The sequence below is a fragment of the Pinus tabuliformis genome, chromosome 5_1, assembly GCF_031772625.1.
Source record: "Pinus tabuliformis cultivar Carrire ecotype Pingquan chromosome 5_1, CPIR1, whole genome shotgun sequence".
NCBI lineage: Eukaryota > Viridiplantae > Streptophyta > Pinopsida > Pinales > Pinaceae > Pinus > Pinus tabuliformis.
The window spans coordinates 701,429,252-701,455,367 of NC_142305.1; the positions used below are offsets into that span (position 1 = coordinate 701,429,252).

General features: G+C 33.7%; 1 long non-coding RNA gene across 3 annotated transcripts in view; it reads right to left on the bottom strand.

Annotated features, from left to right (window-relative positions):
- LOC149166868 (uncharacterized) overlaps positions 1-25,837 on the bottom strand; it is a 34,558-nt gene extending 8,721 nt beyond the window's left edge. Inside the window, exons 1-5 of one of the 3 annotated variants that reach the window (XR_016260507.1) lie at positions 25,612-25,837; positions 25,279-25,371; positions 24,999-25,180; positions 24,787-24,902; positions 12,615-13,021 (exon numbers count right to left, since the gene is read on the bottom strand). This is a non-coding gene — a long non-coding RNA (uncharacterized LOC149166868). The other 2 variants (XR_016260505.1, XR_016260506.1) reach the window with 2 other exon arrangements.
- Positions 25,838-26,116: the final 279 nt, after the last annotated feature.

The following is a 26,116-nucleotide window of genomic DNA, read 5'->3' on the forward strand; positions in this document are numbered from 1 at the left end:
ACTACTTCACGTGGTGGATAGAAGCAGTTCCACTCAAATAGGTGAATGACCAGGAAGTCATTAGTTTTCTGCCACAGAACATCATTTCTGGGTTCGACATTCCTACTTCAAATGTTTTTGATAATGAAACATACTTCTCATTGCTAATACTTTATGATTTTGCATTGGAAAATGGAATTGTATTGAAACATTCAAAGGATTATTGTCCACATGAGAATGGTCTTGTTGAATCCATGAATAAGAACCTAATCCTCATTATAAAAAAGACCATATTCTCTGAGCAATGAAATTGGCACTCCACTTTGGTAAATTCCTTATGGGATGATTGAGTCATGCTGAAAACTTCCCTGAACACCACCCCTTACTTCCTGGTGTACATAAAAGAAGCCATCCTTCAGCCCAAAAACTACTTTCTTGCACTCCAACTCTCACAAGAATCCCAAGGCAAGCCATGTTGTTAGTACAACATAGGATGGATACCTTTCACAAGCTACAAGAAGAAAGGTTGAAAGCAAAAGAAAAATTTTAACTTCACCAAAATCATATCAAGAGGTGGTTTGATCAGAAGTATGTAGAAAAACAACTTCAGTGTGGGTGACCTAGTCTTAAAGTGTGATAAAGCCCACAAGAATAAAGGCAAACACACTAAGTTTCAATCCCTGTGGATTGGGCCATTCATAGCGCATGAAAATCTTGGCCAACACACTTCTCATATTCAATTACTTGAGGAAAGATTGATTGTTTCCCTGTCAATGACCAAGACTTAAATCAATATTTTCAATGAATTTCTCGGGTTGTTCCCTACACTGTGTACGTAGTCTTTTATTTTGTTGTTTGTTTGTTTGCTTGAGTTTTTTGTTTTGTTTTCATTATGTGAATAAGTGTTATGCATGAACATGTTATGGTTTCTAAGTATGTGTGTGGTCAAACTATAAAGAGCCTTGTGACAATTCAGCATTTGGATAGCCTTTTGTCCATCTTCCTTGTGTTGGTTACCTCTTTTGGGGGACGAAGTTTAGATGGAAAATACGATCCATCTGTGAGGAGAGTTTTCGTACAACCATGAACCCATGTTTAGTCCGGAAGCCTCAGTGCATAAACTTGATCTTTATGTTTAAGTGTCTTCATGCTTATCGAACTAGTAGAAGTAGAGAAGGGGAAAAATCTAAATGAGAAAACCTAAATCATAGGTCTCTATATGATTCTATGAAGGAACAACCTCTTTTTTTCTCAATAAGATAGGATCCCTCTTCTATGCCAAAATAAATAATTTTCGATGCATAATACTCTTTAAAATAAATAAATAATGGCGAAAGAAGAGAAAGGATTCCTACACAAGAAGTGAAGCAACCAACTTCATTGGGGTACTATCTAGGCTCACTAGTAGCGAAGAAATGTTTGTGTTCCTACATGACACCACTGGGGTACTGCCCAGGCCTACTGGCAGTGGAGCAACACCAGAGATGAAAAGTTATACTCTGAAAATCTTAAGCTCGCGGGATACACTTCCCTTCCCAACTCAAAAGATTGTGGTATTGTTGAATCTTTTTTTGTGTTAAATCAAGAAGGTAGAAGGGGGACCATGTCTATTTGTGGTGTAAGTGGGAAGACAAAAGTAATCTGCATGATGAATCAATACTCCTTAAGGAACTGAGGCCGTCCACAAAAGAAGTTAACTAAGATAAAGAAGTTGGAGTTCAACCAGTGTGTCACCAAGTCTTGTATTTGTTGCAACACCCTCCAAAATTTTGTCTTATGATCAATTTCAGAGCCTTCCTTGGTGTTTTACATTGTTGTCGCAAACAATAGAGCTTATTTCATGATCTTTCTTGTAGTGTTTTTTTCACTTTTGCATGTTGGCTTAACTGTCCTATTTTTGCATGTTTGGTTATTGCTCAATGTTTTCAAGACTATTCCGATGGTTTTAAAGGTATGTCTTTGTTTATATGAGCTTTTCTAACTATGTAAAGATCTATCACACCTATACACAAAGTCTTCAACATTGTCGCACAATTTTCCTCTCAATCATACCAAAGTCTATATTAAGTGTTGCACTTGTCATAAAGTAGTCACACTAAGGGAAATGATCTTTGTGTTTGGATGATCTATGTTGTCATTTCATCAAATTATGCTAAGTGTGTGATCAGAGTCAAGGTTCATCACAGTTCATCACCTATCTCACACAGACATTTTCAGAAAGCTTCCCAACTGAGTAACATAGCTTTACCAGGCCCCTTCTAAACAATGCACTGTGTAATCTCAACCCTCTAGGATGTCACCTTGCTTCTTAGCATTGTGCAATGCATAGTTATTGTCTTCTAGGACTGACGCAATGTGCGGTTCCTGTGCCCAAGCCTAGGCCTTGACCTCTAGAATTGTGATTTATGTCCTCCAGCTTGACTTGAACTGTGTACTTCGCATCTTCAAGCCTCAAGCTCATCCCTCGAGTCCTTGAAATTTGTAGCTGCGGAGAAGCCCAACCTCCCTTGACTCCCAGAACTACACAGTTGGATCTCCCAGTGTCAATTCTCTCAGCCTGACTCCACTGGCTCTGGAAACTGCACAGTCTCGTCCTTCACGCCTCCCTGAGATATGCACTATGAATTCTTAGATCTCAAGCTCTTCCCCCTCGCTGCTGGATTTGTGCACTTTGTAGTCACTAAGTCCCTCTTCCTAGCTTATCACTTGTTTCGGGCTTAGTTGGTGGATCAAAATACATCATCATCTTAGACAAGGGGGTTTTTAGATTGATTTCATCTCATCATTAGTGGATTGTAGGAATAGGTACCCTATCATGTCATGGCAAGATGATGGAGAAGGAGAAGAAGGAGGGAAGCATTCCTAAAGACTCCCTTGTGGCTGAGCTTACAAGTTGATTAGTGAAGAGAAAGCAAAGGGACACTAGTTTGCAACGACTATCCAAAGACTGGAGATCATTGAAGATTCCACATCACCAATCCATGCAAAGGTGAAGAGAAAGCACATTCAAGAAGACATCAAACACTTAGCAGCAACAATGACTTGATATTTCCACATCATCAAGCATTCCATGTCATAACTTTCATGTCATGTCATATTATGAGTGATCATATGCCACATCACTATTGTGGATCATGCATATGGTATTCAAAATGTATTATAATGTGGAAGTCAAAACGACACACATGGAATGTAAAGAGTCATGTAATTTGAGAATTCATAGGAATTCAAATAGTCACGAGGGTAGTTAAAGAGTCACCCTTGGTTATATATACTCCCTCATTGTATGAGCAAAGGACTTTTCACCTTGGCTCCTCCCACAAGGGATTAGAAAGTTAAGCTAGTTCTTTGAGGAGCAAGGAGTGGCTCCATTGCTCCACTATTGGAGCTGGTGATGTGCATTGTAAACATGTGTCTTGGAATTTTTACTTAATAACATAAGCCTCCAAGGCCAACACATTTTTCATGCATGGACTATGAATGTTTGTAAGACTAATCTCCAGATGTTTGTATTTCATGTTTCTTTTCACATGTGCTAAGATAGTTGAACAATTTTGATTATTTTAGTGCTTATCTTATTGAGAATGTGATGTGATGGTTTTTATTTATTGTTGTCCCATGTGGACTATTCTGCAGGATATTAGACAAGTATTTCTTCATTTATTGGTTGTAACTATCATCACATCCGTTGTGGACTATTCCGCTGGATGTTAGGCGAACCCTTCTAGTTCATGTGTGTTTGTTCTTGGGTGGTACTATTACCTCTCACTTAGAGGGTCACTTTTCTCCCCTCTCCGTAGTAGAAGAACCTTAACATAATTACAACTGAACACTCCCTAGGCACACCTTCTTGCTTTTCGAAAACACCATTGCATCCCTCTCTCTTGCTGACAGTTAGAGCCGAGGCAAATATTTATCAATTCAGCAATTGGGCCTTTATACCAGATGGCACTCCTACACCAAACAGTGTGAGGTCTATTTGGGATTTCACATCAAGGTGATTTCCTGAATGTTGGTGGGTCCAACACCGTGAACAATTTCTTCACTCTCTTTTCAATATTCTCCTCTCTATCCAAGAAGTATCAAGGCTCTCGCAATGGTGAAATCCTCTCCACACTGGAGTGATGGATTGCTAAGAAACATTTATTGAAACACAATAGTTCTCTACTTATTATGCTTCAACAATGGAATGAAGGGTTCCTATGATAGAAATTTGGCCAACATAAAATTGTCTTCTCTTTGGTTCTCCCATGACCTGTTTATATAGAATTTTTTGAATCCCTCTTCCCTCTCTTGGTTCATTAATGAAAATGACTTATGAGCAAGATAAGAGAATTCCTTTTAGGGTTTCATATCTTCAGGGTGACTCAAATTCAATTATCCAGTCATTTCTTTTTCCACACCCCTTTCAAAGGAAATGTCACTCATCATGTAACTATCAAATGGAAATACACGCAATCATAAATTTTTAACTCTTATACGTTGGACCTTAGGAGAAATAATTTTTTTTGAACTTCATGATGTCTTCAACTAGAAAATCTTCACTTGTGCATTCTACTGGACAACTTTGGGCATCTTTTGGATTGTACAAATATGTGCACAATTTTTTGGTGTTAACACCCACCTTAAAGATAGCACTGTCATCAATGTTCATTTCCTCTTGTCCCACTGGAATTCTATTTTATTATTAGGATTAAAATGTATGATAAAACAATTAGAACATAAACTAGTGTTAGACATGTACTTGAATTGAAGAAAATTTTGATTTCTTTGGGAGTGTTCGATTCAGATGGTTATAAGTTATAGGTTAGAATGGAGTGTTAAAAGTCTCAAAAAGCATCCTAGTTGTCATGAAAGCAGAAAAGGTCAGAAATATTTACAAACTTAAAGGAAGTACTCAGGTTAGTGAAGCAACGATTGTGTCAAAGAAAGAAGAAGGTACTTGCTCATGGCATCCGTGATTGGGTCACATGAGCGAGAAAGGTCTTCAAGTACTGATGAACCGTAAATTACTTCCTGATTTTAAATCCTTGAAATTGGATTTCTGTAAACATTGTGAGTATGGAAAATAGTGTAAACAGAGATTTAGAACTGAAGTCATAATAGTAAAGAAATTTTGGACTATTCATTTTGATCTATGGGTACCATCTCTTGTTGTATCATATGGAGGTGATTTATACTTTTTAAAGTTTATTGATGATTTCTCCAGTAAAGTTTAGGTCTTTATGTTGAAAAAGAAAGTCGATGTATTCAATGTCTTTAAACAATTTAAAGCAATGGTAGAAAAAAGAATAAGCAAATCAATTAAATGTTTAAGAACTGACAATGGTGGCAAATTTACTTCTCTAGAATTTGAACAATACTATAAGGATGAAGGAATTGTTAGACACAAAACTGTTGTTTATACTCCTCAGCAAAATGGTGTTGTTAAATATATGAATCAGACTCTTATGGAAAGAGCCAGAAGCATGATCAACAATGCTAATCTGCAAAAGCCGTTGTGGGCAAAAGAAGTATCCACTATTGGTTATTCAGTTAACAGATCACCTTCAGTAGAAATTAATTGTAAAATTCCTCAAGAAGTTTGGTCAGGCCATTGTTGTGATTATTCACATTTAAGGATATTTGGTTTTAATGCCTATGCTCTTATTCCTAAAAATCAGTGTTCAAAATTAGATCCAAAATCAAAATGTTATGTCTTTGTTGGGTATGACTATGCGGTGCAATGATGCAGGTTGTGAGATCTTACATTGCAGAAGATAGTCATTAGTAGAGATGCAACATTTGATGAATCTTCTCTTTTAAAATTAAATGTTGAAAGAAGTGAACACGAACAGGTATCGCCAAATCAACAAATTCAATTGGAGGCTAGAACTTTTTTTGGATGTCAAAAGGAAGGATAGACTTCTGGAGTAAAAGGTGATGAAGGTACAAAGGAAACTATTGAAGTTTCTGAACCAGTCACTCTAAGAAGGTCTACAAGGGAAAGAAAAACTCTCAAAAAGTATGAAGATTATGCTTCATCTTTTTCTTTGATTACTAAAGACAGGAAACCTTCTTGTTATCAGGAAGCAGTAGATGATACGGATAGCAAAAAATGAAAAACGACTATGGAAGAAGAAATGGATTTCTTAGCCAAGAACAATACCTGGGATCTTGTAGAACTTCTTGAAGTGAGAAGTGTTGTTGGATGAAAATGGATCTTCAAATTGAAACGAAAAGTTAATGGAAGTATCGAAAGGTATAAGACGAGACTCGTAGCAAAAGGGTATTCTCAGGTTGAAGGTATTGACTTTCATGATATTTTTTCACCAGTCATAAAACGTGTTTCTATTCATACTTTGTTGGCACTGACTGCATTACTTAACCTTGAGTTAGAATAGTTAGATGTTAAAACAACTTTTCTACATGGTGATTTGGATGAAGAAATATATATGGAACATTGAGAAGGTTTTGTACAATATCACAACATAATAATAATTTTGCAAGCTCAGAAAATCATTATATGGCCTGAGGCAGTCGCCCAAGCAATGGTACAAGAATTTTGACTCCTTCATGGTGAGCCAGAACTTTATTAGAAGTGAGTATGATCATTGTGTATACTTCAAGAGTTTCAGTGGCATATTCATTATCTTAGTTTTGTATGTTGACGTTATGCTTATTACAAGAAAAAGTATGAATGAGATCAATAGATTAAAGGCTCAGCTCTCTAGGACATTTGATATGAAGGATCTTGGAGCAACAAAACATATCTTGGGCATGGAGATACACAGAGACAGGAAAAATGGTAAGCCTTGGTTATCACAGCAGAAATATGTGGAAAGTGTACTTAAAATGTTCGGTATGAACAATGTGAAGCCTGTTAATGTTCCGTTAGCTTCCCATTTTACGCTCTCTTCAGTTTTGAGTCCAAGAACTGATGAAGAAAAGTAGTATATGTCTCGTGTACCATATGCAAATGTTGTAGCCAACTTAATGTATGTGATGGTATCTACAAGAACTGACATTTCACATGTAGTTGGAGTTGTCAGCAGGTTCATGGAAAATCCAGGTGAAGAACATTAGTGAGTAGTGAAATGGGTGCTTTGATATTTAAGAGGCACAAGTGATCATTGCCTCATCTTTAATGGTAGTGAAGGATCAATCTGCGGATACGTGAATGCTAATTATGCAGGTCATTTTGGTAAAAGGAGATCTACTATAGGTTATTTTTTTTATGCTTGTAGGTGGAGCAATTAGTTGGATGTCAAAGATTCAAGAAACAATTGTGTTGTCCATTAACGAAGTAGAATATATAGCTGCTTCAGATGCGAGTAAAGAAGCAATCTAGTTAAAGGGTCTACTTGATGATATTGGAACGATGTAGGAGAGAGTGAATGTACTCTGTGACAGTTAGAGTGCAATGCACTTGGCTATGAATCCAACTTATCACGGCAAGACCAAGCACATTGATGTAAGGTATCATTTTTTGAGACATGTGATCGGTGGCTAAAAAGTAGTTCTCAAGAAGCTCCATACACGAGAGAATTGTGCACACATATTCAGAAAGTCAGTTATAGTAGAGAAGTTGTGATGGTGTTTAGCTTCTCTTGGCTTGCAGAAGAGATGATTAATGGGCATAGGCAAGAGATTAGGAAAATGTTTTCAAGGTGGATTTTGTTGGAATTCGACAACTAATTATGTAAATATGAGTAAAAATTGTATTAGTTACTGTCAAGTTAGTTTTATACCAAAACACCAGTTATGTAACGGAGGAGGCTCTTATAAAACTGATGAATGCCCGAACTACTATAATCATGGAGAATCATATTTCATTAAATAGATTTCCAATCCCTTGCCCCATGGATGTTTCCTTGATATGCTATCAAGGTTTTACCACGTAAAACCGTTTTGTGTTAATGCATGTTTGCATTCAGTTTCCATTCAATTTTTTCCTCCATGTATTTTTTTTCTTTGGCGTTTAATCTTGTTTTGTAGATTAAAATTCAAGAGAGTAGGCTATTACAGCATTAGACTTCCCTACATAATCTACAATACAACTATAGAAAGAAAATAGGCAAATAGCAAAACATACAACAAATATCTTTGAAATGTCAAATCATTTACACTAAACTTATTGCTAATTTATTTTTAGTAATTTGTTCCAAATTCAATGTGGAATATCAACATTCAACCAGATCTAGTTTCATATTTTCCAAGTATTACTCAACATTAGAATATTATAAAAGGAGGAGTTGAAGCTTCAAGAGAGGGGGAGGAGGATTGGAGGAATTCTTTGGAGGCAATGAGAGACTTTGTTGTAACAAAAACCCTATTTTTGTTTCTATTTTCTTTGTTTTAGCTTCTCATTTATTATGTTTTTCCATCTTACATAATATGGGAGAAAAGTTTAAAAAGATGGTAAAAAAACATGGTGAAAAAGTGAAATAACTTGGTTAAGAGTGTATATTTTAAATTTTAATGGCTATCTTGATATGTATAAAACTCTTTGAAAACATTAATAACCTAAACATAATAATATTATAAATATTATTTAAATTAATAATTAAAAAAAATCTCACTCTTGAATTTTATATTTAAATTTATAATATTTTTGCATGTTACAATGCAAAAAAATTATAGAAGCATATAAAAATATTAAATATTTTTAATATTAAATTTTCTTTAGGTAATTTTAACATTCTTCATATATCTGTAACGTTAGAATTAATGTTTATCACTTTGAATGCAAAGACAATCATGATTGCTTCAAAACTTGATTATGAGCCTAGATGCATGGTAAAAAAAATTAAATAGCTATTACTTATGATGCATTACTGAAATTAATCTACTAGGTAAAATATAACAATACACATAAACTAAACCGAAAAAGCTAATTCACAAATATACCCAAAAATAAACCTTATATCATATTCTAAATATGCCAAAAGAGATAGGAGAAGAAGTCTAAAAGGAGAATAAAAACATGGCGAATAAAAATATTGTTGATTGTTGATTACTATTGAACTTTTGTCTATGGGGTTCTTTCTTCCGGATTACCTACAAACTCTATCCATATTATGTGTATCCTTTCTAGCATGACTATGAGTATTACTTTTTCGTCAGCCCAACATTGATGCTTTAAACCTAATTTATAGTGATTAAACCCTAATTTAAATGTGTAAATTATTTATTATGATGAATGTTTCATATATTAAATGAGATTAACCCTAAAATGGTTGTAAATGTTTAAATATTATATTAATAAATATAGTATTTAGTGTCTCGTGCCTTAATCCTAACAAATATATATAAATCATATTAAAAATGTTATATATATATATATATATATATATATATATATATATATATATATATAAAATTGTATTAACCATGAAATAATTATAAAATAATATATTAAGACATATATTATTATGCCGCATGGTTTAAATCAAACTTATAATTATTTATGACTAACATGTAGTTATAAATTATATATTATAATAAATGTTATATATGTTAAATTTGGTTAACCATAAGACACTAATAAATTATAAAATATTATATTAATAATATTAAAGTATGAATATTATAATTTTAACCCAATTAGAAAGATGATAAAAAATGTTGAGACACATACTTTCTTACATTACACCTACGCATTTCCCTCATACTTGGTTGTAGAGCACCTCTCCACGTAATAAACATTTTTCTTACTTTTTCCACCTTCCATCTCTTAAGTTTTTTTATATATATTTTTTGAGACTAGTTCCTAATGGGTTGGGCCTCTACTCTGAATATTTTACAGTCCTTGTTGTCAGTCCCCTGTCATCTCACCTCCAAACCTTTTATTTCATTGTTTATAATGGGATGCTACATAGTGACAATGAGCAACTCATTTTCTTGAGCTTGAGGCCAAAAGAAGGTTATATATTCCTTGGCATAATTCCTAAATAACCATGGAAATCTCAAGAAATAAAAAATGGAACCCAGAAATTAAAATAATTTCTTTATCTAATCAAGTTATGAAACAAAACCTTCTAGAATGGATTCCTCCAAGTGAAAATCCTGAAAATCCTTTAACCATAAGACTAACTATGGAAAAAAATAAAATCAACCTCTTGTGGAAAAACCTTAGGGTATGCCCAAAAAAAGAGTTTTCATACTTGCCTCACACAAAGAAAAGTGAAGTGAGTGATTTTCCCTACCATTGTCCCATTATAAAAATTTCCCTTCAAATGGATCTATCTTGATAACCTTGTAGTAGTCTTTAATAAGCACATTTTTTCCCAAAAAATATGCATAATATCCAAGAAAATAATACTTCAAAGTTGACACAAACTTCATGAAAACAATTTCATTATGGAAAAAATGATCTCAATAGTTCATAATGATTTGGTAATGCCCATGTTGCAATTATTTCATTATTGGATATTATGATTTTATATTGCTTGTATATATTTAAATCAAAATACAGACCATGGGGCCAAGACCACGTTTGGATATTACCAATGGAAAAGTATAATTATTGTATGTTATTATGAACACAATATTGTTTATTTGAAAATATAATGAGAGCCAGCACGTGAGTATTCAAGCTACCTTGTTATCATGAAATAAATTAAAATCATTTGGACTCCATGTAATGGATAATTTTTGAAGTGGCACTCATCACAATATGAACCTCCATTTTTTCCCAAGATTCCTAACCACTCAAAAATAGTGAGACATGAGAAAAAGGGCATGCACGGTGGAAGGAAAACAAAGCACAGGAGAGAAAGGCAACCCTGTGGGAAGAAGGAAAAAAGGGATTCTATTGGTAAAGAAATGGAATGAAATAAATCAAAACAATTTTATACACCGACATAGTGAGAAGTTGTTAGGGTCTAAAGAGGAAGAATATGAAGTATTGGTTATGATTTCTAACAGAAGGGAAGCTTTAGACTTGGGGATTACGATATAGTTCATTTTGTTGGGAGAAGCTTGTTTGGTGTTGCTATATTTTCAAGTATTCATGTAAGTTACTATATTGCTTTGTTTGTAATCATTTAATGTTTCTTTTAGAATTATATAAATTGGTAGAATATCGTCAAATGCACAGGAAATGAAGAATAGATAGTTAGGAAGGTGTTATTAAACTTATTAAATTTCTCTTGTAACAATCTAATTTTTTTTTGTTATGAATAGCTTTTAGTCTTAATATTCTGAACAAAATAAAGAACTACCTCTAAATGGTTTTTCACTTGTAGACTTTATATAATTGAAACAAGGAAATGGATAGCATTAGCATCGCTGTAGGCCAATGTAAAAGGTTAAATTTTATATTAACCTTTAAAAAATATAGTTCCTACCATATGTATGAAAACACTTTCAACAGTACTTGTAAAAACCTTTAGTATAGGTATCTTATAGTTAACCCCTCTGCCCCAAGTATTGTTCGGAAGTATTATGAGTTTAAACATGGCTGAGGGTTAATAAGGAATATCTAGGAATTAATCATGAAATAGGTTGGGGCAAAGATAGGATGAGCTTAAATTCTTGGTAATATATCTTCATTGCGCAGAAAAGAAAAGAAAAGAAATGTGTTCCTAAGTAACCATGCAAAGGTAGAAGAGAAAATCGTTTAAAAACCATGACTATGTAACTTGTATGAGAAAAAGACTAAGAAGATATATAAAAATGGAAATATAACTGAGCATGAAAATACGCCCATTCATATTTTAAAAAGGTTATAGTTGAATAAGCCTCATATATTAGAAAGAGAGATTTAAGTTTGAGGAGTAGCTAAAAGAAGAATTATACTTGCATTACTGGCAGGAATTTAAAACATTTTTAAATACAGAACTCAAGAGATAGAAAACCCAGGAAATACCAATCTAGTGTTTTGGTTTATATGTTTATATGGCTATAAAGAAGATACCTAAACAATGTTTAGGTGTGAATTAAAACACGGGTAGTTTGTGCAGGTAGAAAATTATATAAATATCAATACAAATATATATATACATATATATATACACCGTAAACACTAGTGTATAAATCAATGGAGTTGAGCGTTGATCGAACAACTAAGAACTAACATATAAACAAAGATAAAGATATTCCATACTTTTGCTATGAACGTAATAGGCGAGTGAATATCATCTCTGGGTCGGACATACCCTACACTAGAATGAAAGGAGTTCAATAGAAAATCAGATACCCAAAATACACTTGGAGTAATATGTTACATTTAACGATAACCTGAGACAGAACTAAGTTTAACATGGAGCAAGCAAAAGGAGAGAATCCTATATTATTACGTCATACTCACGTTTTACAAACCTTGTGATTGAATAAGTAATTTGTTACAAATTATTACCTTACGAAAATTGTGAACGTCAAGACTTCCGACACTTGCTGGAAGAATTTTTCAGTGAGTATTGTGGCAAAGGGAAGGCTTCAACTATTCAACCATGTTTATAGATAAAAATTGAGTATGAATTGACAAAAAAGAATAGTGTTGTTACCTGTGGCTTAGAGAAACCTAATGTTGGGTTATCTTAGAGCCAGATATAAAGAAACCTATAAGAAATGAGGCAAAAACCCAGTAACAATTGAGGAAGGGTTTAGTGGCCCAAATGGAGAACAATATCATTACTGTAAAATAAGAAACAAATAGTATTCACTTTGGTATTGTTGATTAATAAAAAGGAAATAGTAAACCCTTATCGCTGATACTCTAAATAGTAATTATGAATAAGAAGTTCCATAGTAATCTCCATTGGGGTCTACCTAAGAAGGGTTAAGGGAAAGTTAAATGTAAAATAAAACCCAAAAGAAGAATCATCAGATCAACCAGACGAAAAACATAAGGAAATTAAGAGGAAGAATAAAAATCCCTCTATCTTACCTAAAAAAAAACCCTCGCACGACAAAATAATTAAGCCAGACCTCTGAGCCTTAATTGAATGGTCCTGCTCGGATGATATCTCACATTAAATGTCGTGGAGCCTAAAATCAGAGATGGGAAAAATCTGAATTGATGGATGGAATGCTAAAGCTCTCTCAGAGTTACCAAGACCTGCACAGGATAATAATAAGACCTGCCAATTAGCAAAAGTCCTCTCAAGCCTGATAATTTCAAAGAAAAGAACAAGCATCCAACAAGACTACGTTACTGGAAGGACAATCTCCATTGATGTATCAGAATGTCAAGTGCATTAGTTATTGAAGACGACCATAATGTCTAACAAAACCAGAATGGGTTGAGGTGAACAAGGACAATCATTTGGAAAAGGAATAGTATAAGGAGTTGAAGGGTATGAAAACTAGAGAGGAAGTAAACCCTCATTAAAATTTTCCAAAGTGCTTGATGCCTAAGCGAAATAGAGTAAATTACTAATGAGAAGGGGGCGGTGGGGGTATTAACCCTTACCAAACGCCGGGGAAATCTAACCATCGTTGGATCACATTGACTAATCTAAATAATTCTTTACTGATACATTATGTGGGTAGGTGAATATTAAATGGAGTAATGGAAGCCACGTAGCTATTGTTCACATGGCACAACACCGTATAGTTGAGTCGCGTTTATCTCAATGCAGAGGGTTGACATATAGTGCGATGGTAAAGTATATTTTCTATCAAAGCTAAGGTCATGGGTTACATATCTTTTATAAAGCTTGTAAACAAGGTCACCAAGAGTTTCATATGTTTATCAACTAGGTAAGAAACCCCCAAGTACGGTGAAAAATACATAGACTAGTGATATAATAGAATTCATGGTATGGTGGTACAACCACCTTATTACTTTTAATTTTACGCTTTACAAAAGAACAAAGTATTTTTATTAGCAAAAGTAAGAGATGGCATTGGATAAACTATTTTCACATGAGATGAAAGTAAAAATGATCATGAATCAGTAATCTAAAGTCAAAATAAACAAAAAAATATCATGAATTAGTAATCTAAAGTAAATAGCATACAAATTTTTATTTTTTTTAAACTTGAGTTTGGGGGTATATTACACTATACTAACTCTTGGTTTTTTCTAATGTTTCCCTCTTTATGATATTCATTAGATTCTTATTGTGGGAATATGCCAAATAAGTGGATAAGAGTTTTAAGAGTGAGATAGGAAAATGTCATAGTCAATAAGAAATGTCAGTAAATGCACTAAATGTAATTCTTTGTCATTGTTAGATGTAATCTTTGTAGGTGTCCCAAAGATTGTGATAACCCTTTGTTCTAAAACTTCCATTAGAACTTTAGTGGTGGCATTCTTTGTGACATTTGCTTTGATCCGCCAAGTGAATTCATTTGTACTAGTGAGAATCCATCAATGACCATTACTAAAGTTTCCTTGGATTTTCTAATGAAATATAGGCCTCGTTGTTGGAAGGTTGTTTCTATTATGACTCGTTGAAGAGGGAGATCCACTAACTTCTTATTTATCATGAATAAATATAAAGGATAAAGCTCTCTTCAAACTTGCGGAAATATAGAAAGATAGTAGACCAATAATGGCTTCCTCATAAAAAAATTATGAGTCATGGTCTTGGCTAAATTATTTCCACCACATAATCTGTGGTGAAATTCCTTTTGCATATTCCCTCCTTCCTCTTGACTCACACATTTGATAATTAGTACATATATATATTCTCCACCCGAGCCCTCATTCAATAAAGCAATACCTGTATGATTCTAGCCTCAAATACCCCTTCTTAGGACATGGAAGGTCCACAAGGGAAACAAGGCTTTTCGAATAATAGTTGATGCCTTTCTACCAATCATGCTTCTTGAATTCTTCATTAATTGTGCATACCATCGCACTTGGATGATCCTTATAATTAAAAGTCACTTCATTTCCTTTGACCATCAATGGATCTAAACCTTTGTTTTTGATGACTTTGTTGGGCTTGATTTTTAGATCATATTCCCATATTTTTACTAGACACTTGCCTCTAGCTCTCAATAAATATCATTTAGATAAACGCCTTTAATTACTAGATGCAGAACCTAGTTAATAACATTATTATAAACAATATAAACCCTTAAGTTCTTGAGTGATTTGACCAATGCATAAGATTACTTACCATGATGGAATATTTCAATTATGCATGCTTAAGCATTTTTCTCATGAAGGATACAATATTCTCTTCACCCTATCCACTCTGTGGGAGACGTATACTTACAACAATATTATTAAAGGAAAAATAAAATATTATAAAATATTTAGAATAATCAAGACATACTGCTATTGTAGATTTTATAATATCTTCTCTGATATCTCCAAATGTTTCGCTACTACTTTCGTCCCATTATTAATTAACATCCTTCCTTTAGTAACATATTTAAATGTTTTTTGATGTCAACAATATCGGGGGCGTATATTTTAATGAAGTTAATCTTTCCAAAGAAGGATTTAAGTTCCTTGTGACATATCAATGGAGTGATTACTCTAGATATTTCCCTACGTGGTACTAAGGATTGTCTTCTTGGGGTTGAGTAAGATTCTATATTCCCATCATATTTTGAAAATATGCCTAAGATGCACAATATGAGTGGTTATCTACCTTGAATACACTTTGAGATCTCCATAATAAATTTTTATGGTCTTTCCCATGAGGTCCCTAAAAGCATACTCCATTACTCTTTAGAACATGGAACCTAAATTAATCAACCCAAAATGTATCCTTTGATATTTGTAAGTACCTAAAGGTGTAGTGAATGCTTTCTTATTTTTATTATGTTCATTCACAAACATCTGGTTGTACCCTAAAAATCCATCCAAGAAAGGCAACATCTTGAACCTGTAATCCTTTCCAAACACGTCTCTTTATTTCAGAGTGGATTGATGTCCTTAGTGAATAAAACGTTCAGATTGTGTAATTTCATGCACAACTTGATCTCTCTTGGTTTCATTCTCACTACTACAACGTTCGAAAACTATGAGGAATACCTTTTTCGGATAATGATCCTTGCATCTAGTGGCTTTTCCGTGTCTTTTTGGGTAAGACAGATCAATTTCTTATTTAGTTTTTTGAGCTTCTAGAAAAACGGTTTTGCATTCTCCTTAATGGAATGACATGTTGAATAACATCTTCCCTGTATGGTTTTAAATAATGATAAGAATATGGAAGCACATCCTTGAAATCTATGATAAGGCCTTCAATGGGCCTTCCTCTCTTCATTTCTCACACATCTTCCAACTTTGAGTATCATTGGATGTTTTTTTGATCCAAAATTTATTTTTATGTAATTATTTGGCCTAATAGTTTTTGTGCTTCCCTTCTACATGTCATACTTGTTTAAAATATCATCAAGAGGGTTTACACTTGTGGGAATCTTATTATTTCTAATTTTAAAATTGCATCTTCTTTTTTCCAAACAACTTCATTCTCTAAAATCCATGTCACTAGTTCATAAATTTGATTATCTATTGATCCTCCTCGAGGACCTACTAATGGATATGTTGACGATGTTGGACCCACAAACATATAGGGGATCTCTCTGATAGGAAGTTCCAATTAGACCTCACACCATTTGGTATAGGAGTCCCGTCTAGAAATAATGCCCCATTACCATATACTTAAAGATTTGCCTTGGTTGAAACTATTAGCATAAGAGAGAAATGCACGTGTACTTTTGAATGAGCCTTTAGGAGAGAAGTATTAGTACTAATATAATAAAGACACACATGCATATAGATGAAAGAATTGTTAGTCATCAAGAGAAATAGTTCACACAGATGTAACAATCATGAAGGCAAGTACAACACATATTCGATGAGATGAGCACCAAAGCCACCAAATAAATTCAATTTCTTTAGTACATATGAATTCCAACATATAACACAAACATCCCAAGAATATTCATAAAACATTCACGATATATGCATGAAAATGTGTTGGCTCAATGAGTTTCAAATATTAGGCGAAAGTTCCAAGATACATTAATACAATGAATACCACTAGCTCCAATAATGGAGCATTAAGTCACTTCTTGTTCTCCAAAAGAACCATATTCCTCTCTAATTCTTGGATGGAGAAGCCAACGTTAAAAGTCCTACCTTTAGGTAATGAGGGCTAAGGGAATGACCTTTCATATCCCTATCACTCTTGACCTTCCTCATGACTCTTAGATTTTTAATGTGACCTTTGGAATCCTATATGACTTTTGTGGTTCTATGTAACTTTTGGACTTCTATATAAGTTTTGAACTTATCCATGTGGCTCTTTTGTCCATATATGACTCTTAGACTTCGAAATATTTATATTTAAAATATTTTCCAAAATTACATCATAATTTCAACATCATCATGTGACAACTATTGCAAACACACGATAATACTGAAAGGGTGGGTGGATCAATATTAAGGTTAATTTTAAACTTTTATGTCTATTTACTTTTCTTATTCAATTTTGGCACCCATTCATATAATCAACAACAATATGTAATATGGAAGCAATATGAAATCAACATACAAGCATACAGACCATGAGTACCATACACATGAGATACAAGGTTTTTCACGCGGAAACCCTTTTGGTAAAAACCACCAAGCTTGTTGTTGTTATTGATGTAAAATAAGAGAACCTACTATATTACATCAATATGTTTTGTTAGCACCCACTCACAGGAAGCACCAACATCATTTGATTGTTTACTAGCACTGACTAGCAGGAAGCGCCAACTCCCTCTTTTTGTAGACACTTGTCCAACTTACCAGAAGCACCATGTTAGGCACCGAACTCACAGATTTGTTTCTCCTTCATTCCAGAGATGACTCTCTCTAAGAACCTAAACACTAGATTTAGCAATTCATTGCCCATTCAGTGTTCACATAATGGCTAGATATTTAGTAGGGTTTGTGGGTATTGAATGTGGTGGTCGGGTAGGGTTGAAGAAACCTCAACTATTAGCCAATGAAGTAAAATCAGAGTGTCTATAAGGATTATCAGTGACTCATAAAATGCTCCAAGACACAGAGGCAAGGTAAATGATGCCTATTTGAGAATATAATCGTTGTAACATTAAAGTTTATAAAATGATTAAGAATCCATCACATTTAAAGCATCTAACAAAGGATGAAATTTAAATGTAACTTCAGAGGAAAAAGTGAGTATTTAAATTTATGTAATGGAGCATCTAACAAAGGATGAGTTCCACAACATTTACTTTCAGTATAAATACTTAGAAGATTTACACATAAATGAAGAACTGAGAAAGGAATCACATGAACATATGAAAGGGGATGACCTTCAAAGCATCATTGTAATGAAGTTTTGGTATGAAAGTATTCTTTACTTATGCACTTCATATTATTAATATTCAGGAAGATTACAAAATAGAGCAATAGTTTCTTCTCCAATACTAGAAAATTCAACCTTTTTTCATCCTTTTTGATGTAATATATAGTGAAAATGCATAGAAGATAAGATCCACAAAAGTCTGGTAGCAATAATTGTAAAATATTTACAATATCTGAGAGTTTAATTCACCAAACATAATCAAAATCCTATCATTTTAGTTATTCGGATCTCTATTTGGCACATAACATTGGTCAAAGTATCTTGTGAAAATGTTGCACATATCTCTTGCTATTCTTCTCGAACAAGGACGAGTCATAATTTTACTGTAGGACCTGGAACTGTTCACTTCCTTATAAGCTTGATATCTATAATTGCAACTCATATTCCCTCTTGGTAGCAAAACTAGTACATGAAACTGTAAAATCTGTTAAGACTGTGCAACTACCCGTTGTAAATGCTTGCTTATTTTAAGGCTCTTTTTTTTTGGGTTGAGTCGTATCTTTTGCACTCCCTTAGCCACAAAACCATTTCATATATTACCATAACATATCGCAAATAAACTGACTATCAAAAAGATTAAAATGGAGTAGGCCAAAATGCTAAGGTATAATTAGGGTTTTTCAACAAAATTAGGGTTTTGTATATTTCTCTACCAACAAAGTAAACTTTTCAATCTTTCTTAGATTCTACAACCTGAGTAAGGATGTTTAACTTGTCTTGGATTATTTTCATCCTTCTAGTAGCTTTCTATATGGTTTGGCTAGCTTTTAGGGTTTCTTTCCATTTTTTGTTTACATACTCTGTTTTCCTCTATTTTGTGGCCTTCTTTTTGCTCTGTGAAACTTTCATAGTTTCTTCATCTTCATCAACAATCATTGTCCCCTTTAGCTTAAGGTTTATTTTTTCCTTTAAACTCAAACTTAGATTGTTTGTAGGGAAAGTATGAGGTTTTCTACAATAAACCCTAGGCTTTGTTTCAATTTCTTCATCCCCTGTTTCAATTTTTTGTCCCCTTTTCATCTTTTGTTGTTGTATGCATTGCCTCGTCTTCTTCCAGCATTAGTTTTTGATGTCTTCTTTCTCTCTTGATAGAAACCCTAACCTCTGGTTCCTTTACGAGGTTTTCAATATGCTCTTCAATAAGGGATATGACTAGGATCTCCCTTTGTTTCCTTAGCTAGAGTTTTGACAAAAATTTTAGTTTGACCTCTCCTTTGTCTTCTGGGTGCAGGGTGTCTCATGTTTCTTTGTCTCAGTTGTTCCACCTACTTGTTTAACTCATGAGCATATAGTATTTTTATCAGGCCCTGATGAAAAATGTCATGAGGTTGCAATTCACATCTACTTCTGTATATGGTAGACATCTTCAACAAACTTTGATGAAGCAAATAGGGAAAATTAATCTCACTAAAACATGCTAAATGACAAAAAATCCTCATGTGATATAGATGAATTTTAGAGTACCTACCTTCACAGGTGAAGAAGAGTTATACAATCCTAAGAATATTAGACCATTCAGGCTTCATAATGTTCTGGGGGACTCCTACATTCCAATCTTAGTTCTGACAATCCTCCAGATTTTGTAATTTCTACTTTTTAAACCATCTTTCACCCTGAGTAGGAAAATTTGTGGCATCTACAATGGATTCCTCAGTGACTTTAAATTGTAGGCTTTTAATTTGTGTTGTATTTCCATCAATAGAGTATATAAAGTCATGAAACCAACTTAGGTTGTGTCCATTGAAGCGCTAGAATACTGATTCCCAACCTGCATTTCAAAACACAGTAAGCATTTCTAGATAAATTTCAAAGTACATTCCATCGGGCTCAAAACTTTTCACATGACCTCATATTCCCATCTTGCAAATGTTTCTAACACTACAAACACTTTCAAAACCGTGAATCCCCCTAGATAGATGCTGCAAACCATTCTAGAACCTTCCTATGCACTGTAAATAATTTTTCTGGGTTTGTTGGAAATTATCGTTTAGGGAAAAATGGGCATTTTTAGGCTTTGAGTTTAAACTTATTTCTTAGGCACTTGAACTGATGGGGTTCGCAGCTCGAAAACCTAACTTTTAAATTTTTCAATGAGTGGTTTGAAAATATTCTGTAGCACAGAGGTATGAAAATAAAAATGGAAAAGTCAATATATAATTAATAATCCTCATAAGTTATGTGACTTCAAATCATGTACTGAACTTCATATCGTAGAAGCAGAAAGTGGAAATCAATATATAATGGACAATCCTCATAAGTTATGTGACTTCAAATCATGCACTAAATTTCATATCGTAGAGGCATAAAGTTAATACTATTGTTACTACCAAATGTTCACAAAATGTTCATTTGAAAGTCTAGGGGGGGAATAAAAAATTACATTAAATAAACTAGTGAACATTTCGAAGAAGGTGGTCACAAAGAACCCTTGATTATGATTTTCCATGAGATAGCCAATATTAGAAGTTCTTACCTTATTGGGGGTATTAAGCATTCCCTAGAAATTGATTTCCTTTTTCATAAGGCCCCCTTGATTCTTTTGGCCCATAAGAAAGTTCCAACCTTCAATACTAATATGGGACTTGACCAATTTACAAGGGCCCCTAAGAATGTTGTAACGTTCAATACTAATATGTGGCATGGCAGTTTACAAGGGTTACATTTGATTAAGTTACATTGGGAGATGAGTCAACTCAAATACATCCTTATCGATGATATGAGCTTTGTAAGGAGAAATTTGTTGTTACAAATTGAACATTTCTATATGTGTGAAGGACAAGGAAAAGGATTATGGATTTTTTACAACTATTTTCATTATTTATAAAGCGTTCAAAAAAGGATGGACACATCAATTATCAAAAATGATTTCAACATATACTAGAAGCAATTCTAAGTGTAGAAGAATTGAAATTATTAATGACACACGTATATACCAATATGGATGATTTAAAAAGAGGCATCATTTGATAAGACAATACATTTTTTTGTTATAAACAATGATGTACAAATCAAAATATATGTTTCATGGTGTCCCTAATTGCCTTCTATTGAATATAGTGTTATTGCAAGAGTAAATAACAACTACTTAATGGAAAATAATAAGGAATAATTGGACAATGTGTTAATTGTTGCTATTGGAGTGAGGGTTATACTTAATTCAAATATAGGGAGTAACACAAACACTGTCAACCATGCCCTTGTTGGATGAATTATTCTATTAGATTGTTCATATTTTACATACTAAAAGAGGTAATAATAGATAATCATAGCTTAGACTTGCTTGGGGATTTAAAATACATAAGTTGCAGTCATTGACATTAGAGACAAAAACTATTAATATTGGATGAAAAGAACAAGAAGTTCTTACTTTTACTATAATATTGAGTTAGGTCTGGATTCCCTTTAATTTCAATCTCCATTTCGACATGATTGATATGAAGAGATGGGAAAGTATGGGTATGTCTACAAGAAAAGATGAAGAAGATGGATCTAGATCAATGACTATGTTACTTATTAGTGTTTCAATATCTCAATCATTACATTTTTATTTTTCATATTATGTAAATTTCAAAGGATCAAGTTCATGTCAAAAGTATACATATACTTTAGACCCAAAGTGAATGCATTTTATATCCAAATAAATCATGGTCAAAAGGATCAAATCCTTGAATGTGAGACCCATTCCTTAAGATTTGCACTATGAAAGGAGGTTTGCAACTCTAAGGATTTGATCATTTTGATGCATCATAAATCTACATTAAATGTATCTACAAGAGGTTATTCCTAATCCAATTTTATTGCACACTTAAGTCAAATTATAATAGAAAGATGAAAAATTATAATAGAAAGCAAATCAAAATTTACTTAACATATAATCAAATTTTCAATACATTAGTTTCTTTGCATGCATTACTATATATGTTCTCCATTACTTACTTCTTTTAATATGTAAGTGTCTTCTCCATAGAATGATATATATAGAAGTATATATACCCTATTTTAATATGAAATTTCCAAAATGCCTCCAAAATGCATCTTAATCTTTCTAACATTTTCAACATTATTTTTCATAACATCTAAAAATTAATAAACAACAAAAATATTAAATTAATACTAAGCAATTCTTCTTAACAAAAAAACAATATAAAGCCACATTATATAATAAAATTTCCCAACAAATAAATTTCAATAAATAATTTCCAAAATCACACTAATTAATAAAAGTCTTTAATAAATAAATTTCAAAACATCTCCCACCATTGATCAAATTATTTTCTAAAACAAAGCATACTTCAAAATATTCTTACTATTAACTATTATTTTCCCTATCATTTTTCCTATCACTTCGATTACTTTGCCCTTTGTTTTCTAATCTTTTTCAATAAAATGATCATATTTTACCTTCAAATAACTAATATAAATATATCTACTCCAAATTACTACATTCACTTCAATTAAATTATCACTCGTTGAACACTCTCATTTCATCATTAAACTCACCCCATCTATCAATTCCGCTTACGTTCACCCCGACCCCAGACTTAATTCCACCGCAATCCCAGCCTTAGGTTGCCTACATTCAATACGGGCATTGAGTGCAGCACAACGAATTTCGAATTCATGGCTTGCGTATGTAGTTTCTGTCTAAATGCATGATCTTGAAAGCCTTGAATCCCAGCATTAGGTTGCCTAAATTCAATAGGGGCATTGACTGCAGCACAAGGAATTTCGAATTCATGGCTTGCAAATGCATTTTCCATCTAAATGCATGATCTGGAAAGTCCTGAAACTTGAATGACTTACTTTATACTTAGAAGATTTAGCACCAGAATGGTGGATAAAATCCATGTCTCACTCCATCAGGAGGTGAAGGAAGAATAAAAGTACCCAAACCCCAGACTAGTTAAACATGGTTATATGAGACATGTATATTTTTTTTCCAAATAAAAAAAGCGCTTTTGTATTAAAAAAAAAAAATGATAGTAATGTGTCATGTTTTTTTATTACAGCCTGCTTCTTCAGCATACATTACCTCCAAAAAGACAGTTAGTTCTATGTACCTAACTTTTTTAGTTCACTATTTATCTTACTTAGTCCAAATATTGTTTATGATAAAAAGAAAACTCAAAATGTATTCATCTTCTTACAGTAAAAAAAATCCTTGTTGTCCTTCATTACCCAGCATTTTCTTCTAACTGTTGGAGAAGTTGATACTTCCAGCATTTGTCTTAACCCCATGTTCAAATGCTGTAAAAAAAATTTACTAGGTTCTTTTCCAATACCTCTTTTGGACAATAAATCTGCAGTTCAGTTCTGTTTTCTGTATATGTGATCAATGTTGATGAGTTGGTATGTGCTCACCATAGTCTTGATGCCCTTCATCCAATTATTCAATATGGGAAGGTTGAAATTATTCAGACCCTTGGCCCACTAGATAATGCCTTTTGCATAAGCATAGACCTGTAGGCTCTCCAATCCCAACCATTTCCCTGCTATCAACACTCCCCATAGCCCCACTATGTCTACCTTACTGATAGTGCCCTGTCCCAGTTGCCCCAAAAAATGATAGTTTTTTCATGACTCAGTAACTATGTAAATCTCACATCCTTTGTTCAGGGCTCAATGACTATGTAAATCTCACATCCACATTTCCTTTCATAACAGGCATCATCTAAGAATCTCACTGGAAGTGTATGCCATATATTTTTCCAAAGGATTCTTCTTTGCTTGCTTGCAATTTGAGCTGGTCCCATCTCCAAGAAATAGGCCACTGTTTTTATATATGAGACATGTATCATTCAACTGTATATCTCATCGATATATGAAACTTGTATCAGTCCACCCTATATCTTGAGCTTAAGTGAGAATCTTCACATCCAAACCTTGAGTTGAATATCATTATAATAGGCATTGCGACGCCAATTTCATTTTTGAAAATGATATCAATTTCATCAACGAAGATGTCACCAATTTTTGTGGGCTCGTTCGCTTTTATCTTCACTGGTTTTTAAGTTAACCTATTCAATTTTCAGTAAGTCACAGGTAAATACGATTAGCTTGCAATGGCCTCTAAGCAATCCCTGCATCAAGTGTTTCTTCTGACCTCTTTCTCCATCTCTACGCATCAGTCGAAATATTTGAGCGTAATATTCGAAGCATTTTCTAAGTGTAAGCCGTTGTGGGGAGCAAATTGGGTAATCATTTTGATTTTCCTTCCCATTAATCCTGAGTACCTCTTTCATTTAACTGGTTTCAGTGAGTACAAATGGATGTTGTTTAATTAGTTGGGAAATTGTGATTTCATATTGTTAAATTTATAATTTTTAAAAGAATTTACGCATTTCAGAAATTATACTACATTTAAATAATCACATTGTAAAGTATTTTCATAATTTTGTAATTTCTGAAAACACACGTTATAAGAATCAAGTTTTTCAGGCTGACCTTGACTTGAACTTTGATTCAAAACTACCTCAGAGAAGAACTAAAAGTCGATTGAATCTATTGAAAAATGACCATGGCATCAACATACCTTCATTTCTTCTGGAAAAACCCTAGCGGCCTGCTTCTCGTCCATGCTTGTATCCACGAAGCGAGACCTTTCGTATATGCCATACTCGTAATTTGAAGGATACTCTTTTCTGTTCACTAGAAATTTTCGGCACGGTTTTACAGTTTTTATCAGCTTCGACTGGTAAAAACGAAAATTCATAATGCCCGACTCCAGCAAAACACGATAAATACCTTGGCTTCAGCCGAGCATGACGGATGAAAACAGCCTCTTGTGTCATATGCAGCACCATTTTGATCAATACAACACAGGTTTCTACTCGAACGAAATAATCATTTTCGTTGGAGCATTAGCTAATCCGAAAAAGCACAGTCCTTCGTCTCTCCGTAGTGCCAATGCAGAATAGTCCTCTTTGCTTGAAGAAAAAGGATGAGCCAAGTCTCAGGAAATTTAACTTTCGAAAAACTAGGGGGAGAAGATTAAATGACAGAAATAAATATATATTATGAATACCTAGCTTGTTGAAGCCCATCTGCGATACAAACTTAAAATCCCCATCCGATGAATCAATTGATAACCATATGACAAACATAGCTATGGTTAATCCTGAAATCGCCAAAGACAAACAGTCAATAATATATATTATACTATGGATACCTAACGCGTTGAAGCCCTTCTGAACAGGTAAAACGCCCGCCCAACTATCGTCATAATAACCAAATAACTCGCGTACCTATAATGAAAATCCTCGACACTTAAAACTCCCACTAGACCTATCATCATATTAACCAAATAACAAGCATAGTTATTATTTCCATTCCTGAAAATCCCTAAAAGAACACTTACGATCAAGATCAACAACCCTTAACGCACCGCGTAGTAAATAACAAGCGTAGCTATCCCTTCACGCGCCGATTAGCAAATAACAGGCGTAGCTATTACTATTCCTGGAAATCGCAAAAGTAAACAGCCAAGATCAAGATCAAGAACCCACCCTTGACGCACCGCGTAACACAGAGGTTATTTACTCTGTTATTGTTAGACTAAATCCCCGTTAGCTACTGTGTGTGCATCTTCCACGGAGGGATTTCTTTGTTATCAAACCTAAAACCAGCAGATTATCGATTTTAAAAAACAACCTCGAGAAAACTACTATACACCACCGACTAAGTGGTTTTCGTAGCCCTACGCTGACGGGTCCAAACGGCCGTGTTTTCCGCTACAACCGGTGTACCGCGACGTTGTTTTCTCCGTATTCTAATCACGTCTCCGCTAAAACCAGTGTACCGCGACATTGTTTTCTCCGTATTCTAATCACGTCTCCGCTAAAACCGGTGTACCGCGACATTGT